This window comes from Eptatretus burgeri, chromosome 14, assembly GCF_056783735.1.
Source record: "Eptatretus burgeri isolate ZD-2024b chromosome 14, Ebu_testis_v1, whole genome shotgun sequence".
Lineage (NCBI taxonomy): Eukaryota > Metazoa > Chordata > Myxini > Myxiniformes > Myxinidae > Eptatretus > Eptatretus burgeri.
In genome coordinates this window covers 72639244-72664483 of record NC_140974.1, presented here as the reverse complement: position 1 = coordinate 72664483, position 25240 = coordinate 72639244, and the positions used below count along the sequence as shown (strand labels likewise).

General features: G+C 40.3%; 1 long non-coding RNA gene across 1 annotated transcript; it reads right to left on the bottom strand.

Moving 5' to 3' along the window:
- Positions 1-540: 540 nt before the first annotated feature.
- On the bottom strand, positions 541-25216 carry LOC147013598 (uncharacterized). Its single transcript, XR_015051385.1, has 4 exons — positions 24973-25216; positions 24014-24090; positions 8162-8338; positions 541-2298 (listed from the first exon to the last, which is right to left on the bottom strand). It is a non-coding gene; the product is annotated as an uncharacterized LOC147013598 (long non-coding RNA).
- Between the last annotated feature and the right edge of the window lie 24 nt (positions 25217-25240).

Below are 25240 nucleotides of genomic sequence, written 5' to 3'. Positions count from 1 at the left end.
TCATCCTTCCGAGGTCGGCAAAATGAGCACCAGTGTACTGGTAAGGGGGACACTGCATCAGTGGCAGAGCCACGTCCCAACCAAGGATGCAACCAGCAGCCACAGGCTGCACTCGATAGAGAGAGAACACAATATTGTTGTGGGCCGGGGGTCAGTGGCGAGGAACAGCTGCCAGGGGGAGCAGAAGGGTTATCTTCACCGAACACCCCGGAACTTAGGTCGTGACTCTCGGATAAGTCCGAAGGTCACGGGTCCCCTAGCGGACCGTGGTCACCAATATTTTGACAGCGTGGGGTAGGGTTAATTGCCTAATTTCAATATACCTAAGTACCCACGTCGTCTAACGACCGGGGAAAACCGCACCCTCGACGGACCTCGGGCAGAATGGGCCATTTACCAAGCCCGATCCGGGTGTAAACCGAGCGGGGATTACCAAGATCCGTCGGTCCAAACGAACAATTACAGCAACAAGGCCTCTCTAATTCCCAATCAGCACCGTGCTAAACCAATGAAAGAAAGTGATAGACAACGAACTGGTACATTGAACAATTGGGGGTTTATTTATAATGGGAGCAATAATCAGGAAGGGAGACACAGAGCAGAGTTACAACCAAATAATCAATGCAAAATAATGTACAATAAAAAGAAAACACTAAAGCAATTTCAACTTAAGTACGGGCGCCACACACACACACACACACACACACACACACACACACACACACACACACACACACACACACACACACACACACACACACACACACACACACCCAAAAGAAATGGACCCCATCGAGTCTTTATTGGACCCACCAGCTGAGGATAGGTCAGCTGGGGAGTCAAGGTCTGGCCGGGTACCTGTCTGCCTCGTGCAGTCACACCGGACTCTAACCCACCATGGTGGGACTTGAACCCACGTCCCGGAATCCACCGAGCCCACGATCCTGGCTGCTTGACCACCACCACCACGAGGAGCCCAACAGCAATCGCGACGATGACTCCAACGACGCACACCAAGAGCAATGGCCACGATGACTCCAACGACGCACACCAAGAGCAATAGCCACGATGATTGCCCTACTCTCTTCTTGATGACCACTCTACTCTTCCATTTTTGCGAGGTCCGAGGGATTTCTTCCCCTGGCCACTCGCCTCCTGATTGGACGGTGGCGAACATCCCATCTGGCTGGCCGGGGCTGCCCTGAGGTAACTCGTCTCCGGATTGGTCGGGGGCTTCTGAGGTACTCCTATCCCTCATTGGTTGCAAGGCACACCCATCTCACTGGGTGGAGTCGACCTCACCCCGCCTATGCCCGTGGCCCCGAACACGTGCGTAATGGCGATGATGGAGCGAAGAGGAGATTTAATGTAAAAAAAACCTGACTATAAAGAAACCCGCAGCGCACACGTTATTCCCATTAGACAGAAGGACGGGACCCTGACTATAAACACATACTTATAGAAATAACTGAACTGCGGGGACTGCTGTCTGTCTGTGTGCAAATGGCTGCCAGATTCGTAACAATATCTCTGGTCGCAGTTGGTTCGTTCGGCATTAGTATGCCTACTTCATCACCGGATGGTGCATTGTAACGGCGAGGATGTTGTGTGGCCGACTGCTTGTTTTCGTGGATGACAACTCCAAGATCTTCTCTTCCATCTTGGTTCATGCTTTCAACAGCCGTTTTCAGGTTTCTGACGTATTTGTTGTTCTCATACAATAACTCTGTGAGCTTTGTTTCGATGTGTGGTTTCATACCAGTACTGATGGCCAAATGTGCTTCATGTTCAGCTCGTCTGCTGTCAATGAAATAAATTTGCAGTAACTGTCAAGGTGTATTGTCTTGCGGATGGAGACTTCCAATTTTGTGACACACTTGACCTTGGACAGTAAAATTGGGATCCCATCCATGAATCTGCCGTCTAGTGCAGCCAAAGCTCATCATTTGAAATGCGCTATTATAAAGACGTACGTTCTGAAGGAAATGGTCGGAATCATTATTTGTTCCGTTGAGCAGTGACAGCAGATATTGAGGTGGCATTGGGAATAAATCCAATTGGATTTTTCTATCCACTTGCACAGCAAAATCCTGGTGGCTCGCCAGCAATTTTTTTTGCCTCACAGTAGTTACATGCTATTTCTAATATCTGTTTCAAGGAAGAACACATTTTCATCATTCGTGTAGGCTCGTGGGACCCCTGGCAACTGCAGCTGTCGTCTTGCGTTCCTTTGTGCACGGACTTCTGGTAATCGCTGTGAAATTCTTCTTCGTTTCGGTGTTCTCGGGACGTTCCCACCTGGAAACATATAAAAGTGATTAGTAATGTGTGTTTCATTCAACGGATTTTAGTTCTTAGAATAAGTAGCCCCCCAGATTATTTTGGGTGCATGGCCTTTTCATGCATGTGTATGGCCCGAATGATGGAGAATTACCAGTGCTGCAGTGGGATTTCCCAGTGCTGCAGTGAAATTTCCAAGTAATGCAGTGGAATTTCCAAGTACATACTGCAGTGGGAATTCCAAGTACTGCAACAGGAGTACCAAGTGTTGCAGTTGAATTGCTAAGTGCTGCAGTTGAATTTTCAAGTGCTGCAGTGGGATTGCAAAGTACTGCAGTGGGTCTTCCAAGTACTGAAGTGGGGTTTCCAAGTACATAAAAGTGACTTACCGGAATGTAGTAAGATCTTGCAAGCTCACAAACTGATTTTCAGGTACAATCTCACTTGATAGTCAGCTAAAAAGGAGAGTGAATAACTTTACTTTTATTTTACTTTATTTGGAGCAGGAAGACTCCACCAAACAGGGTGGGTAGCTGTACAATTTTTGCTCAGTAGTGACTGATGACTGAGTTGTGAGTCAGTGGATAAAGAAAAAAACATCTTAGCTTGACAATTTGAGGATGGTAGTATAATTTCAGTCAACTAGAAAATTTTAAGTTGATTACAGGCCGAGAGTGATTGGATCAGAAAAGTATGCTGGTAAGCAAACCACCTGCATCTTTCATTCTACTTTTCAAATGCAAACTTGCAAAACTACCGAATACAACACTGTGTCTTTTTGTACTGTTGACGGTTCAAATCAAGAGCAAACCTAACCTGCATCTTTTTTGCACTGTTCAAATATTATGCAAATCTGCATCTTTGTTTCACTGTTTAAATGTTTTGCACTGTTGAACAGTAGCTTGCTGGCTTTAAGGATAAGGCTTAAAGGAAGGGAAGCTAGATAGCAATCTTTTTTTAGTTTTGGCTTTTTTCTTCTGTTGTCTACAAATAAAGGTGCATAGGGGATGGTTATGAAGTGCAAGTCAGGAAAGGATAAAAAAAATTACTCACCTGAATGAATGCAAGGAAACCTCATTCCTCATTCCATCGATAAAAGAAACATTTTTCCGTCGATAATCACAATTTTCAATGAATGTGGTAGGCGGTTTTACATTCTTATTCAATGAAAGTGGTAACGGTTTTACTTCCTTCTTAAGAGCATTGAGTGTGTCCTGCCCATTTTCACCCCCAAAATTCACAATAGATAATAGTTAGTTCATAAGGAAAAGTACATCTAGCCACTTTCATGATCGTAATTAAATACCTGCCAATTTTCACCCCCAAAATTCACAATAGATAATAGCTAGTTCATAACAAAAAGTACATCTAGCCACCTTACCGATAGTAATTTAAATAGCTGCCAATGTTCAGGAGGATACGATTTGATTTGACGTCGCAAAACGGGAACAAAATTTGGCATTTCTCTCTTATAGTATGTATATGGGAACCAAAACGGCTGCGTCATTGCACCTGGTAAGTGACGGTGCCAGCCGAATATCCTGTGTGTCATGACTGGAGTCGGTTTACAGATTAACTGTTTGGGAATTGATCTTGGGTCCATTTGTTCCTTCCCCCCCCCCCAAAACACAAGATCATTCTTTGCTGCACATGGACATCGAACATCCCGCATTCTTATCTTAGTTGCCGGAACTCCCCACCCCCTTCAAACCCCTCTACCGCATGGAACTCCCCACCCCTTTCAAACCCTCTGCTCCCATGGAACTTCCCACCCTTTTCAAAACCCCCTTCCCCATGGAACTCCCATCCCATTTCAAACTCCTTTTCCCATGTTTTTACCATGAAGGCTCTGGAATGGTCACCGCATTGTTTCACAGAGACAGAACTGTGAACGACGAGTTACCCTCGCCAAAGGAGTTGGAGAGGGAATTGCATTTGGATCTGTTTGTTTGTTTGTTGTCTGTTTCTGTCCGTCTGTTTGATTGTTTATCCACACAGAACTATTGTATTTTTCTCTTCAACCGCTTGTCACATCGAGATGAAATTTTCTCCATTAGTACAACGAGCCATGTGGAGCGTTACAATAAATGTGACGTCATAGGTCACGTGTTCTGGCAGCCATATTGGAAAAAACGGAAAATCTTTGGACTGACATATCTCTGAAACCGCACCAAGGAAAAAATTGAAACTTGGCACATAGCAAGTACTCCTCATGTGGAACGAGTTTTTTTGTGATGTCATAGGTGTCCTCTTTGTGACATCATAATTGCATATGTAGAACATCACATCAGATCGGTATGAAAATTTTTGAGGGTCATTTGGGGATAAAATGGTCCACAGAAAAATAATTAATGACATCATCTGTCACGTTATTCAGCAGCCATCTTATATATTATTTCCGAGTTTGTGGTTTCATGTCGCGCTATCGTCGACTTTGTTCTGCGCTCGAGTAACGTGATAGTCGGCTTACATGATCTCAAAGACCATATGAGGTTCATGGTACAAAAAAGTAAATAAAATGGTTCTGAAACAGTGAAATTGTATTCCACTTACTGCATTAAAGTAAAATTACTACTGATACTCTGCCTCAGTTCCTTTCTCAAACACACCCACCCAACATGTCACGCAGAGTGCGGGTTATGCTAGTATTGTTTAAAATAGAATAGCCTTCAAAATTCTTCTTCTCTGAAGTGGTTGAACAGATGGGGGCAAAACTTTATACATATGACCGCCTGTCCATGAGGAACAAAAGGTTCACACGTATGATGTCATTGGTCACATGATTTGGCAGCCATATTGGATTTACCCTGAAACCTATAAAAATGTTCTCCAGAACGGCTGGACAAATCGAGGTGAAACTTCACACAAGTGTTCTCCAAGCCATGGGTGTACAAGTGGCACATAGCAAGGCACATTTCTGTTCTCTACCGTCTCCTCTCCGGTCTCACCCCCCACCACTCTGTCTGCTATATATCCCCCCCCTCATATTCTGCAGGACGCTCAAGGTCCGCCAGCAACTCCCTTCTGGTAAAATTACCAAAATCAGGAACCAACGCTCACTTTCACTCTTTCATTCCTCGTTTTCCCACCTTTGGAATAAACTCCCACACTCTCTTCAATCCCATTATCCGGCCCCCCCCCCAGGTCTTCAAAACAGCTGTTCACCACCACCTCTTATCTTACCCCATCTAAAATCACAATCTTATCTACCCCCATTAATCCACCCCAAACCTATCTCCTTCAAATTCCCTGCTTTCCTTCCCAAAAGTTCCCTGTCGTGTAAGGACTTGAAAGTCCCTGTAATGTCTTTCTTGTAAACCCCATGTTCCCCCCCCCCTCCCCCTCCCTCTCCCCTCCACAGATCTCCTAATGTCTCTGTTCCCCACTGTTTTGTCCTTTCCTCTCCTGCTCCTCTTGTCTCCTGCCCCCCTTGTTGTGTGTTCGCTCTCATACGAGCCTCAACAAGGTATACAAAAAAAGGAACTCCTCATGTGGAATGTGTGTGGTATTTTTATCATGTCATAGGTGATTACCTTCATTATGGCGTCATAATTGCATATGTAGAACGGCACATCCGATCAGTGTAAAAAATTTTGAGGGACATCTCGGGATAAAATGGTCCACAATTTTTTTGATGACGTCATCAGTCATGTGATTTGGCAGCCTGATTGTGTTATTATTATATTTTTAACCTTCAAAAATCTTCTCTGAAATGGCTGAAAAGATCGAGGCGAAACTTTATTCATGAGGAACAAAAGAGTCACACATATGATGTCATAGGTCACATGGTTTGACAGCCATATTGGATTTACCTGAAAACCTATAAAAAAAAAATACAGCTCTCAAAAGAAGACCTGGCGAGGGTTTGCAATCTCTGATTGCTCTTTTTCTTGTTGTACAATGCGTTGTTCGAGTTCATGAAGATGAACATACAGCTTCCAGATGGATAATGCAGCAATGAACAACGTGTCCATTCTTTTATGTTACCATGGAGACAAGGAGAACAAGTCTTTGTTGCAGTGCAAGGGAACGTTCCCAACCTTGTCTGTTGAAAGCATGATTTCAAAAATTAATAAAGCATTATTATGCTATTCCCAGAACTAAATGTGGTTTCTCCACCTCAACGAGTTACAAATAAAATATGGCCACAGAGTGTGATTGGGTAGCGACGGGGTGCAGTGAACTGGACACCATGGGGGAATGGGTGAAAGGAGAGCCCACAAGTTTTAGTCTGTCGTCCCCTCTCCAGAGTTGGAACCAGAGGGAGGAGTGAGTATGCACATGGGAGCTGCAGAGGCTAATGTGGTGGAGGGTCTGCAGAGCCAGAGGGCAGAACAGCTCACTGACAACACCGGGTGGTGAGGTACAACCTTCTGGGGAAGCAGGTGGTATTGCTAGTGCAGAGGAAGAGTGCATCATGAGTGTGTGGTTGCACAAAGTCATGGTGCAGAGTAAGAGTTTAGTCTGCAGGTAAGGAACACGTGGGTTAAGGCTCCTCCCATTGGGGTGTTTGCATGTGTGTGTACAGGGGAGTGCTGCGAGTGCCCAGAAACTGCAAGTGTTGTGGACACTGTAGAGCTGAACTACAGGAAGTAAGAGAAATGCTGCCAGCCATAGTGATAAGACCAGATGGGTTTGCTGATAGGTGGGGTAGAATACCACAGCGACGTAGGGTGTTTACTTGTGCTCAGCTGTGACAGCCAAGGAGAAAAGGTGGGGGGGCGATGCTAGCATCTGTGGCAGCCCAGGGATAAAAAAAAAACAGAGGAGGAAACAAAGGGACCACTGTAGCTCGTTGCTCATGGTCTTCGGGCTTCGGAGGAAAGGCAAAGGTCTGAGTGGGTAACCACGTCGGTTCCAAGAGCCTTGAAGGAAAGATGTGAGCCACTGTGGACATTGTTATGGGGCCCAAGGGCCCTCCTAGGAGTAAGAGTAGCAGATGCAACATCAGAGGAGCCAGGTGTGGCACCAAGGGAAAAAAAGAGCAATAGGGCCAAGCCAGTCAGCAAGGCTCAGGGCTATGGGGCCCTTCTAAGTGACAGAACAGCAGCAGCAGCAGCAGAAGCAGCAACGACAGATTTTTGGGTGGTGGAGAGCAGAGGGTAAAAATGACCCTTTAAATCTGATGTTCAAATGGTGTGGTCTGATTGGCTTTTTCGAAAAATTTGAGAACAGTATAGGGAGACCATCTAAATTGCACACCAGTGAACCGTCGGCTTTGACTTGGATGACTATAATGATGGGGTGCACCTTTCTCCTACCTTTTCTTGCTCTAGTGGCATTTGGGATGAGTTGGGAGTGAGTGGAGGTGTGTTGGTGTGGATGGAGTAGGAAATGTTTGAATGAATGAACCAAATTTTCGGCGTGCATGGTGTGGGAAGTGAGTGGTGTGAAAAGTTGTTGGAAAGCAATGCCCCCCTCGTGGAAGGAACTTCCAGTTAGTGGTGGGCCGGTAGAGTGGTCGGAAGGTTCTGAAAATGGAAGCTGCGAAGATGCAGGTCATTCGGCATGCCAAATTGGTAGACACCTCCTCACAAAGGAACGGTATCCGATTTGAATGATCTCGGTCTGCATTTCGTTTTTAAGATATGGTTTTGACTCCGTGTCTGTGTGTCTAATTTGCTCGTTCATGTTTTCCGAAGGAAGGATTAATTTGTGTAGTTGACACCCCTAACCTCTGCTGTTCCATTTGTTCTGTTGCGGCCTGATCAGTTTTGTGTTCCAGGTCTTCCACGAGCCTTGACTGTGTACAAAAAAGAGAAAAAGGGCTCTCACCTGATCCAGAGAAGTGCTGCTCGGAATTGTACAAAACCAGAGAGGAATTACACATACTCTTCATTTTGAACACCTTTTCAAAAAAATCACAAATGGGAAGTGTTACCTCATGTGAACCTTCATCTGGATCCTCTCTGGGAGTTTCCTTTTTCTTTTTCTCTCATCAGTGAAGTAAACCAGCAGAGGGCACCAATCCGTCAAGCCGCTGAATTCCACCACAATTTGGATCACCCTCCAACAACCAAGATTGCATTCCATCTCCAGGCAATGATACAAACACACACTGGAAGGAAGAAACGAAACATTGAAAATGAAACAATCACCACCATCATGTTCATTATTTTAATCGCCCACATCGATGAACAAGTTCAAATTGGAACAATGGTCTCAAAACAAATCGCAATTGTTGACATTACGAAACAGAAGGGATCAAAGGTAGCGTGAGTGTCACGCTATCCTGGTCCATTTTCTCGAACCCCCTCCCTGCACACCTCACACACCCACACCCCAACCCCCACCCCAAACCCCTACCTCACCCCCATCCCGACCCCACGTCTCACCTCCCCACCCTCCACTCAATGAATCCCCGCACAGTGAAGGTTGGCCGAAAGAAGGGAAGGTGTAAACTGTGTAAAGATTGAAAAGAAGGGAAGGTGTAAACTGTATGAAGAATGGAAAGAAGGTAAGGTGTAAACTGCATAAAAATATAAAGAAGGGAAGGTGTAAACTGTATAAAAATATAAAGAAGGGAAGGTGTAAACTGTGTAAAGATTGAAAAGAAGGGAAGGTGTAAACTGTATAAAAATATAAAGAAGGGAAGGTGTAAACTGTATAAAAATATAAAGAAGGGAAGGTGCAAACTGCATAAAAATATAAAGAAGGGAAGGTGTAAACTGCATAAAAATATAAAGAAGGGAAGGTGTAAACGGCATAAAAATATAAAGAAGGGAAGGTGTAAACTGCAAAGATTGAAAAGAAGGGAAGGTGTAAACTGAATAAAAATGTAAAGAAGGGAAAGTGTAAACTGCAAAGACTGAAAAGAAGGGAAGGTGTAAACTGTGTAAAGATTGAAAAGAAGGGAAGGAGTAAACTGCATAAAAATATAAAGAAGGGAAGGTGTAAACTACAAAGATTGAAAAGAAGGGAAGGTGTAAACTGTGTAAAGATTGAAAAGAAGGGAAGGTGTAAACTGTATAAAAATATAAAGAAGGGAAGGTGTAAACTGTGCAAAGATTGTAAAGAAGGGAAGGTGTAAACTGTATGAAAATATAAAGAAGGGAAGGTGTAAACTGGATAAAAATATAAAGAAGGGAAGGTGTAAACTGTATAAAAATATAAAGAAGGGAAGGTGTAAACTGTATAAAAATATAAAGAAGGGAAGGTGTAAGCTGTATAAAAATATAAAGAAGGGAAGGTGTAAGCTGCATAAAAATATAAAGAAGGGAAGGTGTAAAATGCATAAAAATATAAAGAAGGGAAGGTGTAAACTGCAAAGATTGAAAATAAGGGAAGGTGTAAACTGAATAAAAATGTAAAGAAGGGAAAGTGTAAACTGCAAAGACTAAAAAGAAGGGAAGTTGTAAACTGTGTAAATATTGAAAAGAAGGGAAGGTGTAAACTGCATAAAAATATAAAGAAGGGAAGGTGTAAACTACAAAGATTGAAAAGAAGGGAAGGTGTAAACTGTAAAGATTGAAAAGAAGAGAAGGTGTAAACTGTATAAAAAATGTAAAGAAGGGAAGGTGTAAACTATGTAAAGATTGTAAAGAAGGGAAGGTGTAAACTGTATAAAAATATAAAGAAGGGAAGGTGAAAACTGTATAAAAATATAAAGAAGGGAAGGTGTAAACTGTATAAAAATATAAAGAAGGGAAGGTGTAAACTGTATAAAAATATAAAGAAGGGAAGGTGTAAACTGTATAAAAATGTAAAGAAGGGAAGATGTAAACTGCAAAGACTGAAAAGAAGGGAAGGTGTAAACTGCAAAGACTGTAAAGAAGGGAAGGTGTAAACTTCAAAGACTGAAAAGAAGAGAAGGTGTAAACTGTATAAAAAAATGTAAAGAAGGGAAGGTGTAAACTATGTAAAGATTGTAAAGAAGGGAAGGTGTAAACTGTATAAAAATATAAAGAAGGGAAGGTGTAAACTGTGCAAAGATTGTAAAGAAGGGAAGGTGTAAACTGTATAAAAATATAAAGAAGGGAAGGTGTAAACTGTATAAAAATATAAAGAAGGGAAGGTGTAAACTGTATAAAAATATAAAGAAGGGAAGGTGTAAACTGTATAAAAATGTAAAGAAGGGAAGGTGTAAACTGTATAAAAATATAAAGAAGGGAAGGTGTAAACTGTATAAAAATATAAAGAAGGGAAGGTGTAAACTGTATAAAAATATAAAGAAGGGAAGGTGTAAACTGTATAAAAATGTAAAGAAGGGAAGGTGTAAACTGCAAAGACTGAAAAGAAGGGAAGGTGTAAACTGCAAAGTTTCAAAAGAAGTGAAGGTGTAAACTGCAAAGACTGTAAAGAAGGGAAGTTGTAAACTGTGTAAAGAATGTAAAGAAGGGAACGTGTAAACTGTATAAAAATGTAAAGAAGGGAAGGTGTAAACTGCAAAGACTGAAAAGAAGTGAAGGTGAAAACTGCAAAGACTGTAAAGAAGGGAAGTTGTAAACTGTGTAAAGATTGTAAAGAAGGGAAGGTGTAAATTGTATAAAAATATAAAGAAGGGAAGGTGTAAACTATATAAAAATGTAAAGAAGGGAAGGTGTAAACTGTGCAAAGATTGTAAAGAAGGGAAGGTGTAAACTGTATAAAAATATAAAGAAGGGAAGGTGTAAACTGTATAAAAATATAAAGAAGGGAAGGTGTAAACTGTATAAAAATATAAAGAAGGGAAGGTGTAAACTGTATAAAAATGTAAAGAAGGGAAGATGTAAACTGCAAAGACTGAAAAGAAGGGAAGGTGTAAACTGCAAAGACTGTAAAGAAGGGAAGGTGTAAACTTCAAAGACTGAAAAGAAGGGAAGGTGTAAACTGCATAAAAATATAAAGAAGGGAAGGTGTAAACTGTAAAAAATGTAAAGAAGGGAAGGTGTAAACTGCAAAGACTGAAAAGAAGGGAAGGAGTAAACTGCAAAGACTGAAAAGAAGGGAAGGTGTAAACTGCAAAGTTTCAAAAGAAGTGAAGGTGTAAACTGCAAAGACTGTAAAGAAGGGAAGTTGTAAACTGTGTAAAGAATGTAAAGAAGGGAACGTGTAAACTGTATAAAAACGTAAAGAAGGGAAGGTGTAAACTGCAAAGACTGAAAAGAAGTGAAGGTGAAAACTGCAAAGACTGTAAAGAAGGGAAGTTGTAAACTGTGTAAAGATTGTAAAGAAGGGAAGGTGTAAACTGTATAAAAATATAAAGAAGGGAAGGTGTAAACTATATAAAAATGTAAAGAAGGGAAGGTGTAAACTGCAAAGACTGAAAAGAAGGGAAGGTGTAAACTGCAAAGATTGAAAAGAAGGGAAGGTGTAAACTGTATAAAATGTAAAGAAGGGAAGGTGGAAACTGCAAAGATTGAAAAGAAGGGAAGGTGTAAACTGTATAAAATGTAAAGAAGGGAAGGTGTAAACTGCAAAGATTGAAAAGAAGGGAAGGTGTAAACTGTATAAAAATGTAAAGAAGGAAAGGTGTAAGCTGTAAAGATTGTAAAGAAGGGAAGGTGTAAACTTTGTAAAGACTGTAAAGAAGGGAAGGTGTAGGCTGTAAATATTGTAAAGAAGGGAAGGTGTAAACTGTGTAAAGACTGTAAAGAAGGGAAGGTGTAAGCTGTAAATATTGTTAAGAAGGGAAGGTGTAAACTGTATAAAAATGTAAAGAAGGGAAGGTGTAAACTGCAAAGACTGAAAAGAAGGGAAGGAGTAAACTGCAAAGACTGAAAAGAAGGGAAAGTGTAAACTGCAAAGTTTCAAAAGAAGTGAAGGTGTAAACTGCAAAGACTGTAAAGAAGGGAAGTTGTAAACTGTGTAAAGATTGTAAAGAAGGGAAGGCGTAAACTGTATAAAAATATAAAGAAGGGAAGGTGTAAACTATATAAAAATGTAAAGAAGGGAAGGTGTAAACTGCAAAGACTGAAAAGAAGGGAAGGTGTAAACTGCAAAGATTGAAAAGAAGGGAAGGTGTAAACTGTATAAAAATGTAAAGAAGGGAAGGTGTAAACTGCAAAGATTGAAAAGAAGGGAAGGTGTAAACTGTATAAAAATGTAAAGAAGGGAAGGTGTAAACTGCAAAGACTGAAAAGAAGGGAAGGTGTAAATTGCAAAGACTGCAAGGAATACAAGGTGTAAACTGCAAAGATTGAAAATAAGGGAAGGTGTAAACTGCAAAGACTGTAAAGAAGGGAATGTGTAAACTGTATAAAGACTGTAAAAAGGGAAGGTGCAAACTGTGCAAATATTGTAAAGAACGGAAGGTGTAAACTGTAAAGACCGAAAAGAAGGGAAGGTGTAAACTGTATAAAAATGTAAAGAAGGGAAGGTGTAAACTGCAACAATTGAAAAGAAGGGAAGGTGTAAACTGCAAAGATTGAAAAGAAGGGAAGGTGTAAACTGTGTAAATACTGTAAAGAAGGGAAGGTGTAAGCTGTAAAGATTGTAAAGAAGGGAAGGTGTAAACTGTGTAAAGACTAAATAAGGGAAGGTGTAAGCTGTAAAGAAGGGATGGTGTAAGCTGTAAAGATTGTAAAGAAGGGAAGGTGTAAACTGTGTAAAGACTGTAAAGAAGGGAAGGTGTAAGCTGTAAATATTGTAAAGAACGAAAGGTGTAAGCTGTAAAGATTGTAAAGAAGGGAAGGTGTAAACTTTGTAAAGACTGTAAAGAAGGGAAGGTGTAAGCTGTAAATATTGTAAAGAAGGAAAGGTGTAAGCTGTAAAGATTGTAAAGAAGGGAAGGTGTAAACTTTGTAAAGACTGTAAAGAAGGGAAGGTGTAAGTTGTAAGTATTGTAAAGAAGGGAAGGTGTAAACTGTGTAAAGACTGTAAAGAAGGGAAGGTGTAAGCTGTGAATATTGTAAAGAAGGGAAGCTGTAAACTGTAAAGACTAAGTTGTATCGATTCACAATTTTTATTATTGTTGTTAACGTGTTGAACACTTTGGAGAGCTCATGCCATCAGATGTTTGGTGTTCGCTTCATGGTTAAGGTGGTGAGCTTGGGATCCTCGGATCCTGATTTTAAATCCTGCTCGGCTGTTGAATTAATACCAGGTGGGGTTTACTCAGCCTGCCATCCTTCTGAGGTTGGTAAAATGAGTACCAGCTTGTTGGGATGATTAAGCCATTTGAGTATCCTGTGTTGCAGTGGTGACCCATCCAGGATTGTGCCCAATAGCTCAGGAGACTGTATTGGCAGCACCAACGCTCTGTACAGAGTATGGTCCCAATGGATGTTATATATCCTTTTTGGCTCTACCTGTCAATGGTGAAGAATCACTTCAAGAATAAATAAAAAAAATACTCGGATCTAGATCTGGATCTTCACCAAAATCGAATCATTTCTTCCTTGTCACATAACTTTTTGAGATATCATCCTACGTGTCGTTTTTGGCTCCATCTCTCAACATTGTATACAAAAAAATCACTTTTTTGTTTGCAATGTCGAGGCTCATATAAGAGTTAACACACAGAACATATGTTTTTTTTCTGTGGACCATTATAACCCTGAATGACCCTCAAAATTTTCATACCGATCGGATTTGGCGTTCTATATATGCAATTATGACGTCATATCCAGGGCACCTATGACATTATAAAAATCACACTAATTCCACATGAGGAGTACCTGCTATGTGTCAAGTTTCAATTTTTTCCTTGGTGCAGTTTCAGAGATATAGAGGTCCAAATTTTTCCCATATGGCTACCACACCACGTGACCTATGACATCACAATTATCATTATAACATTCTCCATGAATGTTGTTGAATACAACATTCAACATGAAGAGTTGACCAATGGTGAAAAATTCGTCTCACTCCAATAAGCGGTTGCAGCGAAAAACACGAAAGTTCTGTGTGGACAAACAAACAGACAAACAAAAAATCACTCAGAGTGACAACTTGGCAAAACTGCACAAAGTAGAATGGCACTCGGTATAGGTGGAACAGTTCATGTTTTGTATCCCACTGATGGGCTGGATCCGAACCAAAATCCAATCTCCTTGTTCTTGTGACCTCTCCAACTCATCCACCTTTTTGTCATAACTTGTTCACAACCTTTTGAGATGTAGCGATATATTTAGTATTTGGCGCTCTCTATCAATTTTAGAAACTAGGCCTGTGTTGACCTTTTGACCTTAAAAATAATTGGTAGCTGCATTCAACGACCTGACATGAAAATCCTGTTCATATTTCAAGTCAATCGGATGAAAATTGAGGATTTTAGAAAATTTGGCCAAAATTGGCCTGTTGGACTATTTTGACCTTTTGGCCTACGTTTCCCACAAAATTAGAATGGTGGTTGAATTTGGTGACCTGATATGCAAATGCTCTTCAAACTTGAAGTCAGATAAAAATTGAGGATTTTAGAAATTTGGCCAATGTTGACCTCAAAATTAATAGGTAGTTGAGTTCAGCAACTCCATGTGCAAATGGTCTTCAAATTTCAAGTCAATCAGATGAAAATTGAGGATTTTAGAAAACTTGGCTCAATTTGGTCCAAATTGGCCTTTTGGCCAATGATCTCAAAATTAATAGGGAGTTGAATTCAACAACTTGATATGTGAATGCTCTTCAAATTTCAAGTTAATTGGATTAAAATTGAGGATTTTAGAAATTTGGCCTATGTTGAACTTTTTGGTCGATGTTGATCTTTTCGCCAATGGTAACGACAAAAATAATAGGTGGTTGAATTTAGTGACCTGATTTGTAAATCCTTTTCAAATTTCAACTCAATTGGATGAAAATTGATGATTTTAGAAATTCGGCCCAAATTGGCCTTTTGGTCTATGTTGATCTCAATTTTAATGGGTGTTTGAATTCAGTGACCTGATCTGCAAATGGTCTTCAAATTTCAAGTCAATTGGATTAAAATTGAGGATTTTAGAAATTTGGCCTATGTTGACCTTTTTGGTCGATGTTGATCTTTTCGCCAATGGTAATGACAAAAATAATCGGTGGTTGAATTTAGTGACCTGATTTGTAAATTATTTTCAAATTTCAACTCAATTGGATGAAAATTGATTTTAGAAACTTGGCCCGAATTGGCCTTTTGGTCTATGTTGATCTCAATTTTAATGGGTGTTTGAATTCAGCGACCTGATCTGCAAATGGTCTTCAAATTCAAGTCAATCAGATGAAAATTGACAATTTTAGAAACAATTGAAAAAAAATTGGACTATTTTAGGTTGACCTTCAGGCCTATGTTGACCCTTTGACCTAAGATAACCTCAAAAGTAATAGGTGGTTGAATTCATCCACCCGATATGCAAATCCTGTTCAAATTTCAAGTCAATCGGATGAAATTGGAGGATTTTAGAAAATTTGGCTCAAATTGGCCTATTGGCCAATGTAGACCTTTTCGATAGAATGAATTTTATCAAACCTCAATGCATGACCGTCGCAGGGTCGGTGATGTTAATATCTGAAAATTTCAGAATGATCAGTCGAGCGGTTTGGGCTGTAGGCGAGGGGACACGCGCGCACACACACACACACACACACACACACACACACACACACACACACACACACACACACACACACACACACACACACACACACACACACACACACACACACACACACACACACACACACGCCAAAAAAAAATTTTCCAAGTAACAAACAGACAAATAAAATCAATGTCACCCTCTTGCCAAAAGGTACGTGTGACTTATTTAAGGTCACACTGAGGTGAACAGAGCTGCTATCCACCAGAAGCGACTCCTTGAGGAATATCTGCCTACGAGAGATTCCGATGAGAATCGTTCTACAGAGTAACCATGAAAAAAATCCGTTTTTTCGTCATGACGTCATCGTCATTTGATGACGTCATAGCGTCAAACTTTTGACAGATCTGGAAAACACTTATCAAGCGCTTTCATATGAGGTATTATTCAATATGGCATCTAAGATTTCAAAATTTGACCTTGGGGTCAAAAACGTTCGACTTCCAGCGCTAACCATGAAGGTCAAGGCCGATCGCCACCAAAAATTAATCAGCTGAGTGCCAGACCATGAACTATATTCCCATGAAGTTTGAAGACGATCCGATCAAAATTACTCAAAATACAAGGGTTTCGTCGACTCCCCTGATTTGCGACAAAGTGACCTTGACCTTTGACCTTGACCTTCAAAATTGTATGTGCTGAAAGGTACCTCTATAGGCCTCTGATATGCGAAGTTACAAAAATTTCCAATGATAATTGTGCTTTGCAGAGTGATCGATACATGATTACAGACAAACAAACAAACAAAAAAAACAAAAAACAACATACAAGCTGACTAACATATCTTGCAAAAACTTCGTTTTGGCAAGATAAAAAAACGGACCCAAATGCGATAGCCTCTCCTCTGGTGAGGGTAATTAATCGATTTTGGTAAAGATCCGAATCCGGATCTGGATACAAGATTTATTTAATTTTCTAAGTGATTCTTCACCATTGAGAGAGCCAAAAACGATCGAGTACTATATGGCATGATATTTCACACATGTATTGGGCCCGATATGTTCTCGTGGATCAGGCATTACGTGGTGGAGGTATGCGCTCTTCCTGGTACCCTTCTAGTTATTACTTGTTTTAATGTGTTGAAGAGTTTGGATAGCTCATTCAATGAGAATATGAATGATTTATAATCGTTTGTTTTAATTATTTTTATTTTATGGTTTTTAATGTGTTGAAGAGTTTGGAGAGCTCATGCCATCAGAATATGATTGATTTATGATTGTTTGATTTAATTATTTTAATTTTATTGTTTTTAATGTGTTGAAGAGTTTGGAGAACTCACGCCACCAGAATATGATTGATTTATGATTGTTCAATTTGATTATTTTAATTTTATTGTTTTTAATGTGTTGAAGAGTTTGGAGAACTCACGCCACCAGAATATGATTGATTTATGATTGTTCAATTTGATTATTTCAATTTTATTGTTTTTAATGTGTTGAAGAGTTTGGAGAACTCACGCCATCAGAATATGATTGATTTATGATTGTTTGATTTAATTATTTCAATTTTATTGTTTTTAATGTGTTGAAGGGTTTGGAGAGCTCACACCACCAGAATATGATTGTTCGATTCAATTATTTCAATTTTATTGTTTTTAATGTGTTGAAGAGTTTGGAGAGCTCAGGCCACCAGAATATGATTGATTTATGATTGTTTGATTTAATTATTTCAATTTTATTGTTTTTAATGTGGTGAAGGGTTTGGAGAGCTCACACCATCAGAATATGATTGATTTATGATTGTTTGATTTAATTATTTCAATTTTATTGTTTTTAATGTGGTGAAGGGTTTGGAGAGCTCACACCATCAGAATATGATTGATTTATGATTGTTCAATTTGATTATTTTTATTTTATTGTTTTTAATGTGTTGAAGAGTTTGGAGAGCTCACACCACCAGAATATGATTGTTCGATTCAATTATTTCAATTTTATTGTTTTTAATGTGTTGAAGAGTTTGGAGAGCTCAGGCCACCAGAATATGATTGTTCGATTCAATTATTTCAATTTTATTGTTTTTAATGTGTTGAAGAGTTTGGAGAACTCACGCCATCAGAATATGATTGATTTATGATTGTTTGATTTAATTATTTCAATTTTATTGTTTTTAATGTGTTGAAGGGTTTGGAGAGCTCACACCACCAGAATATGATTGTTCGATTCAATTATTTCAATTTTATTGTTTTTAATGTGTTGAAGAGTTTGGAGAGCTCAGGCCACCAGAATATGATTGATTTATGATTGTTTGATTTAATTATTTCAATTTTATTGTTTTTAATGTGGTGAAGGGTTTGGAGAGCTCACACCATCAGAATATGATTGATTTATGATTGTTCAATTTGATTATTTTTATTTTATTGTTTTTAATGTGTTGAAGAGTTTGGAGAGCTCACACCATCAGAATATGATTGATTTATGATTGTTTGATTTAATTATTTCAATTTTATTGTTTTTAATGTGTTGAAGAGTTTGGAGAGCTCACGCCACCAGAATATGATTGATCTATGATTGTTTGATTTAATTATTTTAATTTTATTGTTTTTAATGTGTTGAAGAGTTTGGAGAACTCACGCCACCAGAATATGATTGATTTATGATTGTTCAATTTGATTATTTTAATTTTATTGTTTTTAATGTGTTGAAGAGTTTGGAGAGCTCACACCACCAGAATATGATTGTTCGATTCAATTATTTCAATTTTATTGTTTTTAATGTGTTGAAGAGTTTGGAGAGCTCAGGCCACCAGAATATGATTGATTTATGATTGTTTGATTTAATTATTTCAATTTTATTGTTTTTAATGTGGTGAAGGGTTTGGAGAGCTCACACTATCAGAATATGATTGATTTATGATTGTTTGATTTAATTATTTTAATTTTATTGTTTTTAATGTGTTGAAGAGTTTGGAGAACTCACGCCACCAGAATATGATTGATTTATGATTGTTTGATTTAATTATTTCAATTTTATTGTTTTTAATGTGTTGAAGAGTTTGGAGAACTCACGCCATCAGAATATGATTGATTTATGATTGTTTGATTTAATTATTTCAATTTTATTGTTTTTAATGTGTTGAAGGGTTTGGAGAGCTCACACCACCAGAATATGATTGTTCGATTCAATTATTTCAATTTTATTGTTTTTAATGTGTTGAAGAGTTTGGAGAGCTCAGGCCACCAGAATATGATTGATTTATGATTGTTTGATTTAATTATTTCTATTTTATTGTTTTTAATGTGGTGAAGGGTTTGGAGAGCTCACACCATCAGAATATGATTGATTTATGATTGTTTGATTTAATTATTTCAATTTTATTGTTTTTAATGTGGTGAAGGGTTTGGAGAGCTCACACCACCAGAATATGATTGTTCGATTCAATTATTTCAATTTTATTGTTTTTAATGTGTTGAAGAGTTTGGAGAACTCACGCCATCAGAATATGATTGATTTATGATTGTTTGATTTAATTATTTCAATTTTATTGTTTTTAATGTGTTGAAGAGTTTGGAGAGCTCAGGCCACCAGAATATGATTGATTTATGATTGTTTGATTTAATTATTTCAATTTTATTGTTTTTAATGTGGTGAAGGGTTTGGAGAGCTCACACCATCAGAATATGATTGATTTATGATTGTTTGATTTAATTATTTCAATTTTATTGTTTTTAATGTGATGAAGGGTTTGGAGAGCTCACACCATCAGAATATGATTGATTTATGATTGTTCAATTTGATTATTTTTATTTTATTGTTTTTAATGTGTTGAAGAGTTTGGAGAGCTCACACCATCAGAATATGATTGATTTATGATTGTTTGATTTAATTATTTCAATTTTATTGTTTTTAATGTGTTGAAGAGTTTGGAGAGCTCACGCCACCAGAATATGATTGATTTATGATTGTTTGATTTAATTACTTTAATTTTATTGTTTTTAATGTGTTGAAGAGTTTGGAGAACTCACGCCACCAGAATATGATTGATTTATGATTGTTCAATTTGATTATTTTAATTTTATTGTTTTTAATGTGTTGAAGAGTTTGGAGAACTCACGCCATCAGAATATGATTGATTTATGATTGTTTGATTTAATTATTTCAATTTTATTGTTTTTAATGTGTTGACGAGTTTGGAGAACTCACGCCACCAGAATATGATTGATTTATGATTGTTTGATTTAATTATTTCAATTTTATTGTTTTTAATGTGGTGAAGGGTTTGGAGAGCTCACACCATCAGAATATGATTGATTGATGATTGTTCGATTCAATTATTATTATTATTATTTTTTTTTTTTTGTATACCTTGATCGAGGCTCGTATGAGAGCTAACACACAACTCACAGCAAGGAGGCATGAGACAAGAGGGGCGGGAGTGGAAGGGACAAAACAGTGGGGAACAGACACATTAGGTGAACTGTGGAAGGGAGAGGGATGGGGATGGGACGGGGAACATGGCGAAGAGAAGATGGACATTTCAGGGACTTTCAGGAAGGAAAGCAGGAGAAATGAAGGAAGTGGGCTTGGGTGGATTATCGGGGTAGAAAAGATCGAGGATTTGGATGGGGGAAGATAAGAGGTGGTGGTGAACAGCTGTTTTGAAAGCCTGGAGGGAAGAATGGGAAAGAATAGAGTGAGGAAGTTTATTCCAAAGGCGGGAAAAAAGAGGAATGAAAGAGTGAAGGTGAGCAGTGATTCGTGATTTTGGTAGTTTTACCAGAAGGGGGTTGTTGGCGGACCTTGAGCGCCCTGTGGAAATGTGGTGGGGACAAATCGCAGAGAGAGCAGGGGGGCAAGGCTGGAGAGGAGTCGGAAGAAGACAGAAAGACCACCGACCAACCTGCGGTGATTGAGTGAGAGGCCCAAAGACTCAGCTTCATTGCGGGAGATGCCGATGATCTTAAATGCCCTGGTTTCGACAGCGTGAAGCCGAGAAAGGTGGGAGGCAGGAGCACCAGCCCAGAGGGGAGAGCAGTACTCCATCAGGCTACGGACAAAAGCTTTGTAAGTGGTCAGGAGCTCAAGAGGGCCGAGGAAGGACTTTGCACGACGGAGGATTCCCAGTCGGCGACTGGCTTTTGAGGCGAGGTTGGAAATGTGACTTTCCCAGGAAAGGTCATGGCAGATAGTGAGACCCAGAAGCTTGAAAGAAAAGACTTCTTCCAGAGGATTGTTGAGAAAGTGGATGGGGGGGGGTTCTAAACGGTCCTTTCGAAGAGACATAGTGAGAGTGTGAGATTTGTCTGGATTGAAAGACATGTTCCACGTGTTGGACCAGTTTGTGATTTTATCCAGATCTGCAGTGAGCGAAGAAGCTGCTGCTTGCCGGTCTGAGGAATTACAGATGGTACGGCAGGGGGTGGAGTCGTCGGCAAAGAGAAATAGAGGATTTTCCAGAGAGTCCGAGAGATCATTGATGAAAACCAGAAAAAGAACAGGGCCCAGAACGCTACCTTGAGGAACTCCAGCCTGCACAGGAAGAGGGGATGAAAGAACTCCATTTAGGGCCACACGTTGACTGCGACAGGAGAGGAAGTCTGCGAGCCATGAGTGGAGATGGCCTTGAATACCATGGGAAGAGAGTTTGGTGAGTAGTGCAGGGTGCCAGACTGTGTCAAAAGCACGTGATATGTCCAGGGATACGGCTTGGATTTCCTGTCTGGCATTGAGGACCTCCATCCATTGATGGGAGAGCAGAAGCAGCATATCCAGGGTAGAGTGACCTGGTCTGAAACCAAATTGATGATTGGAAATCAAGCCATTGGAGAAGAGGAAGGATTTCATGTCTGAAGCGATGATGGATTCCATAACCTTGCTGATGATTGGGAGAAGGCTGATTGGTCTGTAGTTGCAGGGATCTGTTTTTGCACCTTTTTTATGCAGGGCAGTAATGTTTGCTGATTTCCAAGCAGATGGCAGATGACCTTGGGCAAATGAGAGGGTGAATAGAACAGAGAGAGGGTGAGCAAGAGCAGAAGAGCAGGCTTTGAGGTCACATGGGCTGATGCCGTCTCGACCGGTTGCAGAATCTGACTCGAGGTTTGAAACAAGCTCTCCACCTTGTCAGGAGAAAAGGATACAGAGTCCAGGGACAGTTGGGTGCGACTGGGTAAAGTGGGTAGAGATAGTGATGGGTTTAGGACACAATATTTAGCTGCAAACACCGAGTTTAGACATTCAGCTTTATCACGTGTGGAATCAGCAGTGCGGCCATTTGAGGTAAGGGAGGGGATGGAGGGGGAACATACACCAGAAACAGATTTGATTAAACGCCACCAGGATTTTGAGGAGGGAGAGAGGTTTGAGAGTTCAGACTTGAGATGAGAAATGTTGTTTTCTGGCTCTCCTGAGGGTAGATACACACTTGTTCCGAGCTTTGTGGAAAGAACTGAGATTGCCCTCAGTTGGGTTTGCTTTCCATGAGGCAAAGGCAAGTTGTTTCAGGACAACTGCCTCGCCACAAGCTTCAGTAAACCAAGGGCGGGAGGAAGGGTAAGACAACTGAACACGAGAGGGGATAAATCTGTGCATGAGGGAGAGCAAGTTTCTTTGAAAGAATTCCCAGGATGAGTTGATGTTTGAGAAAGTAGTGATAGGAGACCAGTCTGTCAGTTTGATGGCTGCTTGGAGACCCTGCCAGTCGGCTTGAGTGAAATGCCAGACTTGACGGTGGTGAGGTGGTTCTCTGATAACAGCCAGAGAGATGTCCACTTTGACAAGGACGTGGTCAGAAGAACCGATTGGAGCGAAGGAAGAGCAACAGATATTGTCAGGGAAATTTGTCAAAATCAGATCCAGAAGAGATGGAGTACCATTGGTTGAGATCCGGGTCGGGAAGTTGACCGATTGAGTCAGTCCTAATGAGTCGCAGAAAGCTTTTGCTGAGGTGCCATGGCAGGTGAGAGAGGTACCCACACCTAGCCAACTGGCGTGATGACAATTGAAGTCACCACATAAGAGGAAGAGAGAGTTTGGATGAGAAGATAGAAGTTGGTCCATGTTTTCGGATAGTGAGGCGTAGATGGAGTCATCACTGTTCGGTGGACGGTACAGTACACATATAAACATGAGGTGGGAGTGGAGGGGAAGCCGAAGCTAGAGGTATTCCTGGGGGTGTGGGGGAGTGAGAGCAGTGCATGGAGAGTGAGGAATAGAGTCTTTGATGAAAAGAGCAACACTTTTTCAATTTTATTGTTTTTAATGTGTTGAAGGGTTTGGAGAGCTCACGCCATCAGAATATGATTGATTTATGATTGTTCGATTTGATTATTTGTATTTTATTGTTTTTAATGTGTTGAAGGATTTGGAGAGCTCACGCCATCAGAATATGATTGATTTATGATTGTTCGATTTGATTATTTTTATTTTATTGTTTTTAATGTGTTGAAGGATTTGGAGAGCTCACTCCACCAGAATATGATTGATTTATGATTGTTTGATTTAATTATTTCAATTTTATTGTTTTTAATGTGGTGAAGGGTTTGGAGAACTCACGCCATCAGAATATGATCGATTTATAATTGTTTTATTTAATTATTTTTATTTTTACAATGACCCAAGTCTTATGGAAGAACTTGTTCATAAACTACTTCTAATAGGCAACCCACTTAATCGACATGAATCACATGCACTTGAGTGTGTTCCATTACCGAGCATCTTGTAGAGTGCTCGCCAAGTGGCTTAAGCACTCAAGCAAGCACTCCAACGAAACGGTTGATGAGGAATGGCTAGCATGAAAAGCGATATCAAGCCGATGGAAACACACCTGAGCAGACAATGGACAAACACCTGTGCGTTGGATTGGATTCAATCTGGCTCTCCCACATCACGTGGATTCACAGGATAGCTGAAAGCTATCCGCACTAGCTTTTGAGCTGAGCCTGGGTTCGAATCCCAACCAAAGTATATAAACTGTCATCCCGGGATTTCACAGGTGTGCTATTTATGAGTGTGCCCTCCATTGGAAGGATGTTAAGCAGGACTGCACCTGTCTGCCTGCAATGGTCGTTATATTGGCCATTGAAGATCCCACGGTGTCTTTCGCTAATAGGAGGTGAGCTATTGCAGACTGCCTGAGCAAATCTCTCGTCATCCCCAATTCTGACCCCTGATCTAATTATTACCTCAATTAACTTTCTCAACCCAACCATATCACTTGCTCGTTTCAATGTTTCCTCGCCGACTCCCTCCATGAGTCTCGCTTTATATATTAAAAAAAAAACAAATTCCTCCTCAAATCTCCATCGAGTCTCCTACCTGCTGTGTCCGAGTGGTGGGAGTGTGTCCAGGGTCGTTTGGAGCCTCGTCGTGATCGCCACCTCAGACTCGAATTACTATCATTTTTCACATCGTGTCATGAGCCGAGGTTTCAGAGGGGAACACAAACAAGTCAATTTTGCACATCATGTCATGAATCAAGGGATCACATGGGAACACAAACAGACCAACTTTGCACATCATGTCATGAATCCAGGGTTCAGTTGGGAACATGAGCAGGCGAACTTTGCACATCATGTCATGAGCCAAGGTTTCAGAGGGGAACACAAACAGGCCAACTTTGCACATCATGTCATAAATCAAGGATCACATGGGAACACAAACAGACCAACTTTGCACATCATGTCATGAATCCAGGGTTCAGATGGGAACATGAGCAGGCGAACTTTGCACATCATGTCATGAGCCAAGGTTTCAGAGGGGAACATAAACAGGCCAATTTTGCAGATCATGTCATGAATGAAGGGATCACATGGAAACGCAAACAGGCCAACTTTGCACATCATGTCATGAACCAAGGTTTCAGATGGGAACACGAACAAGCCAACTCTCGACTAGAGATGCATGGTTTGTGTTTGCCATCATCATCTCACAGAGGAAGGACGTTTTTGTTTGGAATCAAGAAAAATGCACTTTCCACGCATTTAGTTAATCACAAAAAGGTTCAAAGGTCATCATCATGTCTATCTTCAGTGCAAACTTGGGGTGTGGAGGAAACAAAGAAGATTTAAAATGTTATTGAATGTCAACATATTGTGCAGAGATCTGTATTGATATTGACATGTCAGGAGTCAGGACCTCCACCAAGAACTTTGGATATTTGTCCGGTGGTGCTGAGCTAAAGTCGGTCAGAGCAAAAAAAAAGCCTGGAATCAAACCCAATTCCCTTAATTTGGGACATTTCTATTTGGGCACAGGTGAGCATTCCCACGTCTCACCAGGTACAGGTAGCGCAGGTTCATGAAATAACATACATGAACTCTTCCACCATCCATCCATCCATCCATCCGAGCCTCATCGCAAAGCCTCAATCTCCACCGTGAGCCACATCCTCCACCGCCTCCATCCTTCTGATCTCTCATGACTCAACCCTCCTCCATTCTCAACATGCAGGCAATCGCCTATTGGCTCAGAAATCCCAAAACAAACCGTGTCGACCAATCGACTTTCAAAACGTCTGACACGCCCCGCCCCCACACCCCACGC